The sequence below is a fragment of the Melozone crissalis genome, unplaced genomic scaffold (assembly GCF_028551555.1).
Source record: "Melozone crissalis strain CALT ecotype California unplaced genomic scaffold, PUWL_Pcris_2 ptg000013l_1, whole genome shotgun sequence".
Taxonomy (NCBI): Eukaryota; Metazoa; Chordata; class Aves; order Passeriformes; family Passerellidae; genus Melozone; species Melozone crissalis.
The window spans coordinates 53,680,902-53,699,144 of NW_026535791.1; the positions used below are offsets into that span (position 1 = coordinate 53,680,902).

General features: G+C 39.3%; 1 protein-coding gene across 2 annotated transcripts in view; it reads right to left on the minus strand.

Moving 5' to 3' along the window:
- The window catches only part of NLGN4X (neuroligin 4 X-linked), a 160,630-nt gene extending 143,533 nt beyond the window's left edge, over positions 1-17,097 (minus strand). For both annotated transcript variants that reach the window (XM_054271442.1, XM_054271439.1), the window contains exon 1: positions 16,700-17,097. The gene's annotated coding sequence lies outside the window, so the exon portion shown is untranslated. The remainder of the gene's footprint in view (positions 1-16,699) is intronic.
- Between the last annotated feature and the right edge of the window lie 1,146 nt (positions 17,098-18,243).

An 18,243-nucleotide genomic window follows, 5' to 3' on the forward strand; every position in this document is an offset into this window, starting at 1 on the left:
TCAATTTTTATATTTCCTCAGAAAACAAGATGATATCAGAGGAAATGCTTGTTGCTTTTAATAGTTCTTAACACTTACGGGAATTTTTAACTTTGCATTGTTTATTTTTTTAATAATATTCTCAGGAGTTGAAAATGAACTTAAGATATCAAGAAAAAAATATCTTTGTAGAAAACACAGCTCATAAGCTTTTGAAATCAGATTCTTGCCATGTAAGCATTTCCAACTGTGAACAGAGATTATCACTATCTGATTGCTGGTGCATGAAAAAACGCTAGTATTTCACTCAAGAATCCACCTGCAATGTATGCCCTCAAAAAAACCCTCCCCTGGAGAGTATTCAAGTGAGAGTTGTTCACAGCAAAAGAACCATTACACATTATCTGTTTTTAATTTTTAAAAGAATTTGAGTATGCATTCATTTCATTTTTTTAAAATCACTCATTTTAAAAAAGGTCTACATGAAGGCCATCAAGATTATCAAGTGAACACATGCAGTCTTTAGTTAGACATTAAAAAGCACCAAACATTGAAATGATTGAAATGAGTTGAAGAATACATTAACATACACATGCACAAACTCTATTTTCACTAGAACCTGAAAATTTTTCATTTGAAAAATGTTTTTTTAACATAAGTTTCAATTAAAAAAATCCATATATGTTTGATTCTTTAGCTTTTTTCATGTGAGAAATATTAAAAGTTGCTGCTGAATGGAGAGACCTGTGCTGCAGCAACCACTATATTAGCTATTCCCGTCACTGGCATACTTCAGTAATATATTAAAACAGAATTATTTGCCATTAGAATTACATCATGTGCTCACCTATTATTGCAAATAATGAAGCTAGCCTTCTGCTTCCAGATTTTCATACTGGAATTCGTAATTCCAAAAAGAGTGGGGGGCTTCAAATATTCAGTGTTAGCTAGAAATGAAAGCTGCTGGTTTTGTTGCTGCTTTTGGAAGTTTAAATTTTATGTCTTGTGTTAAATACATTAAAGCAGTCAACACATGGAAATTTTCCTTCTGAAATAATATGAAGCTTCCAGTGATTATATTGTGAGCTTTGTCCTCTAAATTGTAAATATTCTACATTGCATTTCACCACTCCCAAAAAAATCAGCCACATCTCTACTGTTTTCTGCTTATCAAAACATCCAAAGGAATAAGAGATGACAGTCTGAGTCCTTAAACTCAACCACAGTAAAACAGATCTATTATAATTATTTCAAATAGATGCTATACCCCTTGTATTTTTTTCACCCTTTTTACATTCAGAATAATTGAAAATCCTGTAAAACTCCTCCACACATTTCTTCAAAAGGATGTCTCACACAGAATGTACTTGGAAGTAATCAGCATATAAAATACTATATTTCTTTCATATATAACAATTTGCATACATCAAAACTGAGTAGTTGATATTTTTTATGTATAACTAAAACCACTGAATGACAGCATTAGATAGAAGAATGAAATTTCTTGATACCAATAACGCACGAAAACCTTACAAATGTGCTAGCATGCGAAAGTTCAAAAAGGAATATAGTCTAATGATTCAGGCCCCTGATAGGTGCAGTAATGATCTAAAATTAAGGCTAGATTCTAGACTATCAATGGCACTCAAGCATAACAGACATTCAACAATCCCACAGCTTCATAAGGAAAATGTGTTTGAGAATGACACAGGTATTCAAATGCCAAGAACTGTAAGCCAGGAAAAGAGAAGTCCTCTATCTTAAAACACGACCTGTAACTTTACATAAACAGAAATAACAATAAAGGAATAAACTGTAAGGGACCTTTGCTTCACCAATAAAATGGGTGTCTGAGATAGGCCTCAGAACAGGAAAGGCAACAGCTTATAGTCTTTGAAACAATGTAAACTGACCAAGATCCAGTTTCACCCAATCAAATTCTTTTATTCAGTAATCTCAAGTGCCTAATCTCATTCTGAAGAAAACCTTAAAAAAGGTCAATTGCATCCCAAAATTCTTAATTAATCTCATAAATTGCATCAAGAAACTGAAATAACTAATTTGCACTCAACTGTCTTCACTTGAAAACAAATTTCTGGTATGCAGGATGAACCAACCCCCAGGGACTCAAGAAAGGTCTTTCCTTAAAAACTTCAGAAAAATCTTCTGCATACACTTTTGATAATCCTACTAGACACTTAATCTGGTCAGCATCTGAATGTATCTAGATTGAAGGATGAGTAACAAATAACTTTAGCCATATTTTTTCACAGTGAAAACTAAACCCCACACCATTTCCAAGAGATTTAAAAGCTGTGGTTATCAGTGGCATCTGAGCTACACTAGTAGTATATACTAGCAAGAAGCAAAGAGCTCTGCAGACAGAGAGAGTCCTCACTGATCTGATTAAGACATCTTTGAGAGAAAAATGCTCATCTACTAGTAGGAAAGTCACTGAAATCCAGAGGTTGTCAGTGCCTCACCAAAGTTGTCTTCATTGAACCAGCTGTGGAAAAAAAAAAGCATGAAATTTTTGTCATAAAGCTCAGCACATGTGAGTATGAATTTATTATCTCGAATATGTGGACTAAAACTAAAATGCATTCCCCTCTATTTCTTCTAGTTTGTACAATATATTCAGTAGACACTTGACAAACAACTTTAAACATGGCCTTACTGAACATATACAGTTCACACTGGGAAACAGAGTAGCAATCCTGTAAGGATTTTTCATCAACCCCTAATGAGTTAGGCATATGGTAAAAGAAGGGGTTTTGTTGGTTCTTTCTTTGGGGTGGAGGGGAGGAGGGAGGTGGTGGTTGTGGGTTTTTCCCTATTTCTTACAGCAGAACAGTCCAGAATTAACAGTCACAATTTCTCAGCTGCTTCAGTTTGTATCAGCCAAATCCTAAAAATAATAAGCCTGACATCCAGCCACTGAACAACTGATCTCATTGTCCAGAGTAGTTACCTGGACTATTGTGGAACTTGCACATTTTTTCAATGCTTTCTCGAGAAAGAAAACTGAAGCTAAGCTAAAAGACATGATAAAAAAAAAAAAATTGCCAGTGTTGGGAATAGCTTGAAAGACTGAATCAGTTGGTAACCAGATCAAGAAATTCTTTGGATATTGCTGTTTGCCACCACAAAAGCCAAAATCATCAAAGATAACATTGTACTCCCTGTTGTGGTACCTCAGCTTCTAATGAATTTAGCCATCTGATTATGCAGCATCATTCCTCAAAGTACAACCTTCTGAATGTGGCATTTCTGGGAACAGCACCAAAATATGACAGCAATCAGTGTGTGTGTTGTTAATGCCTGTGGCTAGATTTTGTATTTTGGAATACCTTGAGGCATTGGGTAATGTGGATATCAGGCAACTCTTGTGATGATTTACAAAGTCATAGTACATCTAAATGTACCATGGCAATTACTGTTTGATAAATGATGTAGTCTTAGGAAGAGAGGACATCCTTCCTTCCAAAGGATCCATTATGAAATAATAGAAGTTATAAAGGGATACAAAGTCACCTAGTACTTACAAACAGCATACAAAAAAGCACTTGCTCCATTTTGATTAATACAGTAGAACATAAAGTAAATTAAGGGATTTTGTTATAAAAGATCACTAAATAGTTCAAAAATGTATTTACTGATACACTATTTCTTTACCTAAAGCAAGGTAAAGACAAACAAAAATACCCTTAGAATTCTCTATAGTCTTCCTTTTTGAGAAAAAGAAAGTATCCAGGCAAAAGCCTAAGTTATGCCTACATGATCCTAATTTTTATATCTCTGATGTTAAGTTTAAGTGATCCAATACAAATTTTTCATTCATGAATGCTGTTAAATCATGTTTTGCCTTGAGTAAATTAGTATCTCAACCTCAGTAATGTCAAGGGTCTGCAATTCACAGCCCTGCAAGCTATCATCTAAGCCACTGAAGCAGTGTTTTCCCGAGCCCTCCATAACATCATTTTTCTTTTTCCCTTGATGTTCTCACACTTTAGGTCTTGTGTTGTTATTATGACAGCCCTGCAACTGCAAATCCCAATAGTGTTGTATGGTAGGTACTTGTGGGAAAAACCATCACTACAGTCAGAATGGTCCCTCTTTTGTCCACCCTCCAGCTTCAGCTTTCCTTACCTTTTGTTTTGTAGACTTTTACTTTACAGTACAGAAGCCCCATATGCAGTGCATAGACATGCAACACTTGAACCTAAAATTACCATACTTCAATCAAAATGAACACCCTTTGTGTAACAATATATATGAAAATCTAGAATGAAAATTCTTTACTATTTTTCCAGGCTGAAACCCTACATGGGGTTGTTGTGACTGAAGTGCGGGATGCAGAACATCATCTTACTGCACCTCATGCAGTTGGCCTTGACCCATAGATGGTACTGCTGTCCAGATCCTTCTGTAGAGCCTTCCTACATAGCCTCCAGCAGATCAAAACTCCCACAGAACCTGCTGTCCTCTGCAAACTTTTGAGAATGCACTTGATCATTGATAAAGATATGAAATAGGACTGGCCCCAACACTGAGCCCTCGGGAACACCACGTGTGGCCAGCTGGCAGCTCAGTGTAACTCCACCCACCACCACTCTCTGGACCCAGCCATCCAGCCATTTTAAAATCCAGCCAAAAGTGCACCTGGCCAAGACATGGGCTGCTAGTTTCTCTGGGAAAATATTGGGGGAGACGGTGTCAAAGGCTTTACTGAAATCCAGGCAGACAACAGCATTTCCTTCACCCACTAGGCAGGTAACTTGGTCATCAAAGGAGACCACATTGGTCAGGACTTACATTTCTTAAACCCATGCTGGCTGTGCCTGATCCCCTGGTTGTTCTGTACATGCCATGTCATGGCATTCCATGAACTTACTCCTTTCAAAAATCATGATGCATAAGCAAGAGTGATTCCTAGCACGACTTCAGTTACATGCAGGTCAGAGAACCCAGAAGCATTTCCCAGTCTGACTGCTGGAGCTATATTCTGATTCTGTATTTGGGCTACATGCAAATCTTCACCTTCTCCTCTCCTTACCTAAAGTGGCCATTTAATGAATTTCTGAAGTAAGATTGAGCAGTGTTGCAGGTTATCAGTCTAGATATCTGAAATCCATTTTGCCTTATGCAGTTCATTACCCAAATAAAATCTAAACAAAGAAAGAAAGAAGAAACAAAAATAAATCATAAATTCATTCCTTTGTTTCTTTTCTCCCTTCCCCAAACTATTCTCAAGATATATGAAAGACTAGACAACATGTAACAATCTAGTAAAGTCTATATTCTTCATCCATTTTTTTTTTTGTGGAATATTTTCTTTGGTTTTGCAAATAAAGGCAATATATTGTTCTAGAAAGTTGAATTCCTCAGGCATATTTTTATTAATCTTCTCTAGAAAACTATTTCTAGTCTGAGATATCTTCTTATAGAAAATTCAGTGCTTATTTATTCATAGAAAGTTTGTACTATAAATAATCAGTCCTAGTACATGTCAGAGCGAAAAAAGAAATTGGTGTAAAGTAATAAAAAATGTTGTGATTAAGTTTTTTCCATCTATTTTCTCCCATCTATACCTGCAACTTCTGCCTGTCTAAACATAAAATCTGAGGACATACTAAAAATTAGCGTGGATTAAGAACTAAAACTCTGATAAAACATACTCTTCCTGTTTAACAAGAATCATCTAAATGGGACAAATAAATTTAAAAGATAAATTTATCTCTAAAAATCACTTAACTTCTAAGCCTATTCAGTAAAATGTGCATCATGTTCATTTCCACCACTTCCTGTCATTCACCTCTATCCTCATCTTAACTTTTCCGAGTCACAATGTCAAGAAGGTTAATGCAGTTACATGAATTTGTGATGGACCATTTCACTCAGATTCGCTAAGGCAAACACATATAGCTGGCTGGTAAACAATTTACTCCACAAAGAACAAGTCCTTCTTAACTGAAAAGAGACCTCTGCCAAATCAATACATTAAATGATGGGATATTAGCTGCAAAAGGAGGAGGAAATCCTGGAACCTGACTATCCTTTTTTAAACACTAAATACTTCTAGACACTCAGATATTAGGCACAGTGTCATTGAAGGCAGCGGTATAAACCAATGCAAAAACAGTGTTAATGAGATCTTAGTCATGCTTGCAATCTTTTAACTATACAGTTAAAAGCACAGCAAGCAAAGAAAAATTGCTCTCAAAATTGCTGTTGTATGCAATATGTCCATTTATATAAATAGGGGAAGGTTGCTTGTTAAGAACATGAAAGGCTAGCACTCTTCAACCTCTGAGGAAAAATTGCTTTCTTCTGTCTGCTTTATTTCTTAGCAAATTTTGAGCTAAGAAAAGTATATAAATTCTATTTTAAAATGTGAACAGAAAAAAAGTTTTGTAACTATGGAATATAACTTAGATGTAAAATAATGGTTAAGCAGCACCTGCATGGTCTTTATGAACTATTACATTAATATCTTTAAGTGATGTACATGAGTAGGATGAAGGCACATTTTACTCTAATTTTCTTTCCTTCACCCCCATGTACCAGTGACAGAACCATTAAAACCCACAGTTTGTTAAGCCTGCCTTTATATAATCCCAGGTAAATTTCTTCACATTCTTCATGTGCTTTGCTGCAAAACGAAATGACAACAAAAAAAGAAACCAAAAACCAAAAACCAAAAACCCAAAACCAAACCAACAACAACAACAAAAAAAACTCTACAAACAAACAAGCCTACCCCAATCTCCTTCAAAAAACCTCAAAAAACAATCCAACACTCCAAAAATCCAAGTATTTGACATGAAGCAAAAAAGATGACTTTTCATGATTCTTGGGACAAACAGCTTTAACAAAACAACCACACAAACAAACATTCCTAACTAAAAATATATTCAGTGATTATACAAATACCTACTTTATATAAATACTTTATTAGGACAAAAAAAAATTAAAATATTATTCCGAAAAAAACAGACTCAATTTCAAAGTGCACAATTTGGTTTTCTACAGAGGGATGATGATATTAAAACTTGTACTTTTACCTTTACCAGTAAGGTCAAGGTACATTGTACCCCCTCAAACTAAATCAAACCCTCATGTTCAGAAGCATCAGCTCCTGTTGGAAATCCAACTTGATTTATATCCTGCTGGTTTAATTTCTCCAGAACACAGTATGTGAACTGCCACTCCTCCTACTACTACACTCTCTATACTCTTGCGTGTCTACTACCCCTGTGTGCCATCATGTTCTCATGTTCTTTTTCTGTGGAAAGCTGATCATGTTAACCTTCCTTTGAAACTGGTCATCTGTCTGCAACTCTGCTTGTTTACAGACTGACTAAGATGAGCCTCTTGAGGCAGTAATAAGCAAGAGAAGGAAAAAACCCCAACATGCTGGGGATAATGAGTAAGAGAGGGAGGGGTTAGGTCATTTAGGAAGCATCCTCATCTTTCACAGAGAAAGTAAGAACTGGAATATGCAATCTCCTCATCTTAGACATGAATATGCTTAATGCTTAGCTTTCAGGCCTTAAGAGCTAGAAGTGGTGTTGCAAGTGCTATCACTGCTGTTAAGAAACCCATTAATTGTCTCCCAAAATGGAACTCCCATTTCTCCATCATCTTTATTGATGTCTCAGGCTCCAAACAGTATCTTCTCCTATATACACATTTTGTTTCCTCTTGAATAAACTAGCTCTAACTGGTTTCAGGAAGCAATGAAGTATTAAGCCTCACCAAATGACCATTCTCCAGGGGCAAACAGAAGATGAAATCTACCACAGAAGGATGCTTCTGTGAAGTGTTATTATCCAGTGATCATTTCCTTATATACAAAATGCAAGGCTTATTTAGCTTTCCAATCTTATGTTTTTAACAGCTAAGAGAATTCAACACACTGGCACTATAACAACTGCTCCCATTTCCTGTCCTTTCTACAGCATTGCTAGTGTGGCTTCTACATAGCTAATGTAATTTTCATTGCCAGAACAAGAAATCCTTCACAAAAAGACACTCAAACTCAGCATAAGAGAACTGCTAATGCAAAACACCCAAGATTTAATGGAGTTTCCACTGTATTGGTCATCATATTGACCAGTATTACACCTTTATTATGTCATGAGTGGAAAACATTTCACAGGCTCTGGGAAAGCAAATTAAAAAGTTACAGAAAAAGAAAAACAAACAACAACAACTAAAACTTGCAGAAAAAGAAGAAAGAGAAAATAAAATATTCTAACTACATGCTCTAATTTCAGTTTTCTCAAGCTACAACTTTTATAGACAAGACAGATTTAGACAAGAGGAAAATTCACTAGCACATCTTATTTCCAAAGCTAACAGGAAAAAGAAAATACAGGTTGAAAGTTACAAGGATAAATATACATTTGCTACTCTACAGCATAAGAGACGGTCAGCTAACTCTTCTAGAGAGGAACCTCTGCTCTGCTTCAATGCCGCTCTATGACCATAACAACTTGGTGTAAGAGTAATGGCACATGCTAACTACACCATTAATCCCCTGCGTTTCAGTAACATCACACCCCTGTACCAGATCAGGGCAGATAAATCATGTAGCATGCCTTTCACAGTACAACAGTATAAAAAGCTTACTGGCTCTACTAATTTACTTTTTTTTTTTTTTTTTTTTTTTAATATAAGTGCCAGGTGGCCTGCATTCTATATTCCTAATGTGCTGTATTCGAAACATCTCTATGTAAAGATGATATCAAACCAATAGAAACAAGAAGCATTTGTCTTCAAAAACTGTAACTCACACTTAACTACAAGATCTTGACAAAAAGAAAGACATAATAAATGTAGGATTAAACAAAGCAATGTATTTTCTTAATAAGTGTTAGACTCTTTAGATTTAAGCAGTAAGTCCACCTGCATTGTAACTTTTATACCTGAACTAAATCAAATATTATCACAATGAGCATGAAATTAACATGCTAGCTCTTATCCAGCTCCATGACTAATTTCCAGTTATGCCAACTGCTATTATTTAATCTGTAAAAACCACTGGATCTACATCATCTGTCCCCAAATTCACCACCTGCACAGTTGAAAACTACACACACTGAACATTTCTAATTCAGGAAGCAGACCTACTGCTGGCTGTGTTAATACAAATTCACAGCCTCAGGCACCACAGCTCATCTGTCCAGCTGTGTATAATTTGCAGGAAGTTCTACTTCCCCTCATGCCATTGTGTACCGAGAACTTATATTTGCTTTCATGTAGATCATATAAAATGCAGGAGGCAGACATAATACAAAGTACATTACTGGTAGAGATATATTTGGATTGGGAAACTATAGCATACCAATCAGTGACCAGGTGTCTGACTGAGAAGAAACACTGATTGATGAATGCTTTCCTGAAGTGTTGCATTGGACCTTCTGCACTAAAGCTTGGGTGAAGGATACATTTCATACAGCACCAACTCACTAGCTACTTCCTCTAGTCGTTGCTATAATTTTCCATTATTTGCCTAAGACATCCCATAAAATCCAGATACATTCCTACCAATTAAAAAAAGTCAGAGATTTTTTGCAATGGCAGATGTACCAAAAATTTACATGGGCTTCACCTCTTCTTACATATCCAGGAGAGGATTTTTTCCCCCTTTTTCGTCACAAATTACCTATAAAATAATACTGAAATCTATGATCCAAAAACATTGCAACAATAATCCAGGAGAATTATTTACCAGTGTTAAAATGCTACTTTGGAGAGTTGGCAAGAACTTGAGCACTACCACAACTAATGAGATAACTGAATCAAAAGGTGAACAGGCTGGATGTGAATACTCCATCTAACACATGCCCAGTTCCTTTGACAAGCAAATACAAGAAACTTCAGAAAGAAATCACAGATGGAACAAAGTCTGTATAACCATTTGTTTTTATAAACACAGTCACCAATAAAACATGAGTTGAGAAAACATGGTCCTGTATCATCTAGCATACTCTTTTAATGTGCATAATCATCCAATGCTTATAACAACCTCTTTGAGGAAGGGATGAAGATGAACTATTTTTCATAGCCTATGCTTTCTTTTTTATTTTTCAAACTTAAGTTTGAAGGCAACTTCATTAGCAGAAGTTAATGGGAAGTTGGGAGAAAAATTTTAAGCATTATATATGATATTGCCAGCTCTATAGAAATACTCCATACCATTTTATTCAATTACTACTTTCTTTCAAAACTGACCAAAAGCCTCTTGAACTTAATAGGTAACTTTACACTGAATCCAACAGACCTCATTGCATGACACTATCTGTCAATGGTCCATTTATTTTGGTCCTGTGGCACAAGTCTTTTAATGTTAATGGTTTATGCTATGTCCAGTAAGAAAATGAGTAAAAATGTACGGTACATTAGAGAGCATATGTCTTATATGGTGTTCTGCATAAAGAATATATTAATTTTGTTTATTTGAAAAGATATGTCTGGAAGACACAATAGATCAGAAAAGGTAGAATCATATATCAAAGAATAAACATATTTGTTATACAATTTCAAGGTAATTTGTTCTGTATATGAACAAGTACTAAGAAGAGGTATTTCATGGATAAGTAGTATATAAGTGATAAATTATATATATGTTGGAGTAAAGTAAGTAAAGAAATAAAGAGAAAGGCTGGAGGGAAGAAAAGATTGTTTATTTTCAGAGAAAGAATTCTTAGTTGTATAATTAAACTACTGATAATTGTTGAGTAAACCCCTGTTCTTTTTAATTGCAGAGTTCTTTGTAGTGTCTGCAAAAAACTTTATTTAAGAGGAGAAAAACTGGCATGGCTACTTCCAAGCATAAGATTTATGCAAAACATAAGTCTAAAATCAGTACCACAAAAATCAGTACAAAACAAAGATATATGAATAAACAACAGAAATCTGTTTTGCTTCAAAATACTTTTATTTCAAAAGAGGCTATCAGCTTTGTTCTGGTTTTATAACATTTGGATGGATACGAAGTAAGGCTTTTCTATATCAGAAGTCAAAATGTGATGCATAATGTAGTAATTGTTTATTGGAATAGAACAGATAGATATTTGGAGGTAATTTTGGCAAAATTTGTTTTGGAGCAAAAATACATACCAAGTGGGAGATTTATTGAAGTCTGTTCACTTACTTTCTACCAGAGTTTAAAACTGTAAAAGAAACCCAGTTACAGAAAATATAACTAATTTATTTGAGCCCTCTCCATGCTATTTCTCTAAGCAGATTTTTGAAAGACTTGTTGGCATTAAACTGCATATCTTCTTCCTAAGGGTCCAAAGTGATGTTAACACTTCAAGAAGCTTGATCACTAACCCAGCTATGTGTGACAACAATATCACAAGATCACCACATGATGGCACTGACTAAGATCACCGGTCAGTCCTGGAAAGACCATTAACCTGACAGCAACCCTACTACAGAGCTTGAAAATCTCTTCCTTCTGGGTCTGTACTGGGACTGCAGCCCACACAGACACTACAGTAACAGCAATTTTCAAAATAATCAAGCCATTAGACCACTTCAATTAACACTTTGGGTCAGAAATCCTATTCATGATTGTCCTCTTTCATTCCTGGCTATCCTAGACCTCTCCTAATTGGCAATGACGACCTCCAGCTGGACGACAAAGGAAAAGTCTTCCCCCTGAACTGTCTGAACAGAGAAGCAGTGGTCTATCTCGTTTTGAACGCTGCATTCAACAGATGCAAATCTGAAAAATACTGCTAGATGGAAGTTTGCTACCATCAAATCATGACAGTATTATTTCATGAGTCATCTTTTCTGGTAAAACATTGAAGTGGCTTAGTCTTAATGATCTGTGTAACTAAATCTCAAAAGTATTTTTAATTCATTTCAAAATAAATTCACACACAAGTAAATACATATTTCTACTTATATTCATACTATATATGAAATTGTAACAGTAACTGCACAGTCAGTAAGAGTACCTCAGCCTCCCCATCAATTTGCAAATCTCAGTTAGCACCTAAATAACAGAAGATAGACAAGCATGGAAAATCCTAACCCTCCACTGAAGCTCGCCAGTGGTACACGCTTACTGAAATACATCCTATGACAATGAGTGGTGTGTGGGCTCAGCGCAGAAGACAGCTGAAAGAATCATACATTGTGACATCAGTGACTACAATTTATTTTTAGATTTTTACAGTACAAATCTGAGCATTCCTAGCTAGGGATTGTTCCAGCATGTGGTAATGCATTTGGTTTGAATTAGCTGTGACACTGGTAAAGCCCCACTGCAGATCTCACAGGATAAGCCAGTGTTCTACAGGGGCTGCTTCTATCCAGACTCTCGTATCAGCTATGCATGCAAGCCACAAAGTAACCCTGTTTCAAATACAGCTTATTTTTAATATCAAAATTCATCCCCATTTGTTTACATGGGGGGATGAGCTTAAAGAGGGATGAGCTGCTGGAAATGTTTCCAGAATAACCTTCTACTTTTTAAATTCAACCACTGCCGACACTCTATAAATTGTATCTTTCAGTTTTCTATTCTCTACCCTTATATCCAAGTTGAGAAAAGTTTATTACCATCAGGTCTTATCTCATTGCTAAAATTTCTCCAAGAGTATTCCAAATAAAACTTGTTACTTGCTCTTCCTTCACTAGACAGCAAAGTGCTTTTTCTCTTTGGTGTTTGGGTTTTTTTTTTTATTGGTGCTTTTTTATTTTTCCTTCTAATCCAATCTGAGGACTAGTAAAACAAATACAATGAGAAGTGGAGAACTATTAAAAGGTGACATAGTTGAGTACATAACCCTGTCAGATGCGAGGATCAAAATGGCTCACAGCATAAATGCTTTACAAACATTTCTTGAGAGTACCTGAGTTGAACTGTGACAGAGGATAGCTGCAGCTGGACATGAGATATCTACATTGATTTTTGCAGCTTCTGTTTATGTTTTATTAGATTTTTATTACTGTAAAGACTCCCAGCCTTGTAATTCTGTGCACAAAACTAACCAATTTACTCATGCAGAAGAGATCTTGAATCCTGATGACAAGTCTTCAAGCGACAGAATGACTAAATTATATGCTGGTTATAGCACGGTGCTTATTCCTGTCCTACCCAGGTGGAGCTGTTCTTTACACTATGTGATTCAGCCATCAAATAGCAGTGTGCATGCTTGAAAGGCCAAGAGGAGGCTGTATTGAGAACCTGTCAAAAACAAACGTGCAAACCTCTATGTAGCAATCAGTAAGTGCTGCTTGAATCAATCTTTTGTTAAAAAATAAAAAAAGGCCAAACAGATCCTTGTTTCTATATAATATTTTTAATACAAAGCTTCAGTTAAATAGGTTTTCTTTCTGCCTCTTGCCTTCATCTCTGCATGACAGGTCTTCAGCTGAAGGATGCTATTAGGATTGACATTTTTATCAAATGTAAACATTTCCAGGTGAATGATCTGCCCAAGAACATGGGATTAGCTAAAGATAAAGTATTTGGAAGACTACAAAATATATAGGCTAGCACAGCATCTCCAGTAAACCTCCCAGTTTTATCACTTGTCCTAATTTAATCCAGTTGGCCTGTTCCGTTCTGCTATGAGGCTTGCTTTTGTTCGCTCACATTGTGATGACTTTAAAAGAAATGACACTGATCACTCTGCTTTGCTGATCAAGAAAAAAAACATTGGGAATTTCTGAATTTACAGTCTACATTGATACAGCGCTGCATTTTAAAACAATAGTGGGTGAGTAATCACTCCGTCCAGAAACGCAGAAGGAGAATGTATTTTCTTATCTATATGAATGTATTCCAGTAGAGATCAAAACTGAGGGCTATTACATTCAATGAAAAATAAAAAAAAAAATTTCAAATTAGCTCTGAATTAGCTTGTTCCTCTTGAGATGCAAGCTAATTCAGAGCTAATTTGAATTTTTTTTTTTTAATTTTTCATTGAATATAAGACCAAGATGTTTTGGATGTCAAACTGAATTTCAGTTTTAGTATTTGGTACAGCTTAATAGGTTGCACTTGCACACCACCCACCAAAAAAAATTGGATCTATACAATACACTGGCATATGAATAGAAAAGAGAGAAGGGGTAATAATAGCAGTATTTATATACAAAAGACTAATAATTTGATGATTATAAATATCATGTCAAAATTAAATTTCTTTTTCTATTATTCTGAGAAAATTACATGACACCATAGGCATTGCTGTTTTGAGTAACCAGAAACTGCGTGACATGTTTTAATGGTTCTCAAACCTTAATGATTCATTGGAATATGATTCATAAGACAATGCATGCAACCCTCTACTCAGCAATATAAGCAAAAAATACTTGGAATTTCCTGCCTTAATGCATATCCATATAAAGGCTACCTATACAGAAGCCTACACAGATATTAATAGATAGGACATAAAGTAAGTAAAATGAAAATAAAATGCAGAGTTCATTTGATGTATTAAACCAGTTCACTTTTACAATGCAAAGCAGTGTTCTTAGCTAGGAATTGAAATTAGTATTAATAATTGCTCCTTAAGGTGACAAATAGTTTATTTCTTTAGTGCTGAGGATTTATATATCTAATACAAATTTTTTTCCACATGATATGGGGAAAAAATATTACCCTTTAATACACGAGATCTGCATTAGCAGATGTATTTATGTTTTAGGAAGAGAAGAACAGCAGGGATTTCCATTTTGGTGTAACTGTAAATTCCTCCAATTAAGCTCTGAATTCTAATCTCCTAAACACATGCATGTATGTCCTTAACGTTATTAATTTAAAACCAAACTGGAATTTTATCAGTGCTTGCTTTCAAAACTGATCAAACATCAGGCTAAAGGGATGTTTTCAAGGGTGGTTTTGGGGGGAGAATTTTGGGTTTTGGTGGCGGCGTTGCTTTCTCCCCCAGTACCAAACATCCGAACTCGGCCGTGCGTTTCGGCCATCCCCACGGCGGGCAGCAGCCCCCGGCGGCTGCAGACGGACAGCGGGTCACGGGCACCCCGACCCGCGGCTCAGGTGCCGCCGGTGGCTGCGGGCTCCGGGCCGGGCCGGGGCGGTGCCTCCCTCGGGGGGTTCCGGGCCCGCCCCGGCCCCAGGAGCGCCCCCAGGCCCGGGCCCGGCGCGCGCGGGACGGCCCCGCGGCGGGGCGCGCGGCGCTGCGGCGCGGGGGGCGGCGGGCGCGCGGCTGGAAGGGCCCGCACCGCCACCTGGCGGCCGCGCCCCGCCTCTGCCGCCGCGGCCCCCGCAAACTTCTCTCCCCCCCGCCCACGCCGCGCGCCCGAACCGGCCAAGTTTCCCGGCCGCGACGCCATCTATTCTTAGCCCCGCTCCGGGCACGACGGCGGGACACCCGTCCCGACCCGCGCCCGCTGCCCGCGTCCCGCACCCTTCCGCAGCGGCTGCGCGGGACGCGCCCTGCCCGCCCCGACCCTGCGCGCCCGCGAGATGCGTGCGGGGGCGGGCGGGCGGAGCGGCGGCCGCTCGGGCCCCGTCCGTCAGGGCGGCTGCGGCGGGGCCGCCCCCGCTCCCCGGGGCGGTGCGGGGCTGCCGGCGGCCTCTCCCGCGGGGAAGGGGCAAAGCGCGGCGGCCGCGGAGGCGCCTCACGCCGCCAGCCCCCGCCTCGCCCGCCCCCGCCCCAGCTTTGCGGAGAAGCCGATTTACTGCCGAGCTGGGGAGGAGTGTGTGTGTGGGGGGGGGGGGGGGGGGGTGGGTGAGTGGCGGCGGTGCTTGTCTCTTTTTTTCTCCTTTTCTTTCCCCCCCGCCCCCCCGCCACCGGTCCGCGCACGCTGGCTCTCCCCAGTGCCAGTCCCCGCTCCATCACGTGCGGAAGCCCATGCCCATCACAAAAGCGGGCATTTTACCCGTGCCCGGAAAGGAAATAAAGAAAGAAAAAGAAGAGAGGAGAAGGAGAAAAGAAAGGGGGAAAAAATGGGAAGGGGGAAGAAAGGCAACCCACCACGGAATAGCTTAAGCGAAAGCGGGTGAACCGCTTAATCCCAGAAGATCCAAGATTTCCTCTGAGCAGCCGCCTCCCTTGTCCCCCCCGCGCGTCCCCGTCCCTGTCCCTTTCTGCTTTTTCGTGGCTGTGGTGGTGGCAAGGAAAGTGGTTAACCAAAACCCTACGTGTTGGTTTTGTGTTTCCCTGAAAACCACAGGCTCACACAGAGCATGAGGTACCGCTCCTGCCCCTCTCCGCGCTTGCAAGAAACTGTGGCTTCGCTCTTTCTTTCTCTGCCTGTACTGCAGATATTTTTCCCTCCTCTCCTCCACACTCTTCTGTTTATTTCCCTGTAAAGCAAAGCTACTTTGTAAACATCTCACACAGAACCTCAGAGCCTTTCCAAATAGCTGATTGCAGCAAAATGCCTCCAAACAAATTATGGTGCAAGGGAGATATAAGGGACGAGACCGAAGTGGGTAAAAAAGAAATAAATTTGCATAAATATGCATATGTGACGAGAAGATCGCGTATGATGGTGGAAATGTCAAAAAGAAAGTATCGCTTTATCATGATGGGAAAAGTAAAAGCACAGACGACTGCAGCAAACTGCTCGCCCTTTGCCAGAGTACCAACTGCAACACCTCTCCCTCTCTTCCCCCACCCTCGCCGAGAAAAAAAAAAAAAAAAAGGGGGGGGGGGAACAGAAAAAAACATACGAAAAAAAAAATGAACACTCAAAACTGCAAATCCGGTACTCCTACCTTAACACTGGGATAGCTGAAGAAGCATAGGGGTCTTTTTTACACAGCCAGAATCTTTCAGGAAATCCTCTCGGGCTATCATGCAGCCAGGATTATTCACATACGGTTCCTGCTCCCCTTTTTGGAATCCAAAGCGATTGGCTTCTCCAAAGGAATGCAACGACCACGAAAGGGGGGAAAAATTAAAAATAACAAGAAGAAAGACAACAACACTGGATTTGAAGGAAACTCGTGTTCTCGGTTGTAAGCGACCTACATTCAGGCAGAAAATTCATTGCAATCAGTGCGAGAGGGAGAGTTGAGTCTGCAAGTAGGAGCTGTGATTGCCTATGCAGAAAGACCGAGCCGCGGAGAGACGGATCTGCAAGGCAAGGCGAGCTGGGAGAGAGAGAGGGAGATGGGGGGGGGAGAGAGGAGGGGGGGAGAGGTCCAGGCTGTACCAGGCGCTCTCCTCCCGCTATTGGACCAAACTGAATGAAATTCACAAAGCCGCCAGCCAATGGCTCCCCGCAGCCAGCCCAGCGCTACAGAAACCGCATCTCCATCCACAGCCCCCCGCGGAGGAGCGGCGCATCCCCGCGCGGAGCCGCGCCGGGCACCGCGGGCATGGACAGGTGGGCACCGCGCACACCGAGCGGGGAAGGTGTCCCCATCCCTGTGTGAGTGTGTGTGTCTGTTCGGGGGGATCACACAATTCACACTGCCGATCCGATCTCTCTGCTCCCTGGTCATGTACAGCAAGTGCGGTCTTTGTTAACCCTTTACAGCGGCAGTTTCTACAGTGCCAGCCTGTTGTTACCATACTCACCCATCTGCGTTTTCGTGGAGCTGACAGTATAATTGTAAACCAAGCAATGAAGCATGAAGCATTTTGTTCCTGTTCCCCATCCCCCCAGAAAAAAAAAAACACAACAAAAAAAAAACCAAAACAGCAAAGCAGTCATTTGCCCTGTGCCCAATCATTTTAAACAGATTTCTCCTTTTTTTTCCATTAGACCCGTTATTTGATGTTCATATTTTAGTTAGCTAGCCACTAAGCTAAGTGATGGTCAGGTGGGGGCCCTGTGGTTGTTGCCACATGCTACAACACAGGGTCTCTGGTTCATTTCTGTCATATTTTCCCAGGATGGTGCAGGGTGGTGTAGCAAACATGTTCTTAGGCCTCCACAGGTACACCTTGTTTCACTCTACAGCATGTTCACTTAACCAGTTTAATAGCAGCACTTGCACCATCCAGAGTGCAAGACCTCACATTAAGAACAGGTGAGCATTGCTTGATTTCACTGAGGACAGAGCAGAGAACAAAATAAGGAGGTCTTGAATATTTTGCCATCATTTAAAACAAAATCATATTCATACCTTTATAAGATTTCCTTCCACAAGAGTTGTATTAGATTTCATAAGTGGAGTTTTTGAGATTTTTCTATTCTGAAGAACAAAAAATCTGCAGCTCTTCTTTTCTAGAATCTTTGCTTCTGCCCCCATGTCAGATCCTCAGTAGAGAACAGATAGTGCATTGAATTCTCAAATCTAAATTGTCTGTG